Below are 1,437 nucleotides of genomic sequence, written 5' to 3'. Positions count from 1 at the left end.
CGATAACTTTTTACATTCAATTAGACACATTACATAAATTAAGTTATGCTTTAACTCGGGAACAACATAAACATCATTCAAAATGATAAATTTCTTCTGTAAAGTCAACTAGAGTCCTCCCACTACCACAGTTGAGATGACATGCCTGGTACCTACTTGCATCTCCATCTCACCAGCCTCAAGTTGTCGCCAGGATCTAATCCTCTGAAAAGAAGAACAAACATGATTAGTAGCCCTAGAGTCAATAATCCAGGCAGAATGATCATTCTCCATTAAACAGGTTTCCAAAACTAGTAAATTATATTTACCTTGTTTTACCTTGGCCTTAGCCTTCTTCTTCTCCTTTATCTAGCGAGGACAGTTCCGCTTCCAGTGCTCATCCTGGTTGCAATGGAAACACTTTTCTTTGTCAACCGGCAATGGTAGCTGATGCGTTATTTTATGATGTGGAATTATGGATGAATTGTGTTGATGAAAATGCGTTGAGCACTCAAGTTTTCTCAGTGGAATCCAAGTGTAAACCCCACTGAGTTCCTGGTAAGTCTAGGGTTGAACTTAGGGACTTGTGAAAACAGGTTGCGATGGTAATTTTTATGAAAACTTTGTGGTAACCAAATAAATCAATAGTTGTTAAGATTATTGTTTGCGATAATAAAAAAAATAACAAATGCGGTGAATTTAAGAAAAGTCTGATTGTGTAATAGATGCACTGAGTATGCGGATGAATGGGTTGAGAAGGTCTTTAGCTAGCATTACTTGGGAATCCGTCAAACTATACGATCATGCTACAACCATGCACAGTAAGTCATTTTCCAATGCAAATGCGATGCTCCTAAGTCTAGGACGCATGTGTTGAACGCAAAAGTGTCCATAGAGCTTATTCCTAAGTCTCTACACTTTTCCTATGTGATGATGCAAGATGCATAAAGGCAAGGTGACCGAACACAATCTTATCCTATCTCGAGGATGCATGGGATGCATTAATAGCAAACAGTGCTTATTCTTAAGCTCATATCTCTTGATTATGCGTTCTAATCTGACCTTCCCAAGCCTAGATCCTGTCCTTAGACTACCCTTCTTAGTATCTCTAATGGACGAATGAATTATACAAATACAAGATAATCACATAGAATGAAGATCCTCAATTAAGCTAGCTAAGTGTTTCTCAACCCATTCAACAGATTTAGCTACTCATGCGTAAATAATAGAGAGTGAACAGATATAGAGAAGTAAATTCCATTTTTATAAATGAGTCTGAATACAAAATAACAATGGAAGTTAAAAGTAGAAAGCCTGGTAGCAATCCTTTGCTGCCCAAGGCTTTTAAACTAGCAATCTTTATTCGGTTCAAAAGATATTCATGCTTCCGCAGGAGTCGGCCCTCTCTCTGATCTTGAAGCTTCCGACGCTCTCTCAAGCTTACTGGAACGATCTATC

The sequence above is a fragment of the Benincasa hispida genome, chromosome 8 (genome assembly GCF_027475165.1).
Source record: "Benincasa hispida cultivar pf3 chromosome 8, pf3_genome.v1.1, whole genome shotgun sequence".
NCBI classification, from domain to species: domain Eukaryota; kingdom Viridiplantae; phylum Streptophyta; class Magnoliopsida; order Cucurbitales; family Cucurbitaceae; genus Benincasa; species Benincasa hispida.
This window is presented reverse-complemented; position numbering follows the sequence as displayed.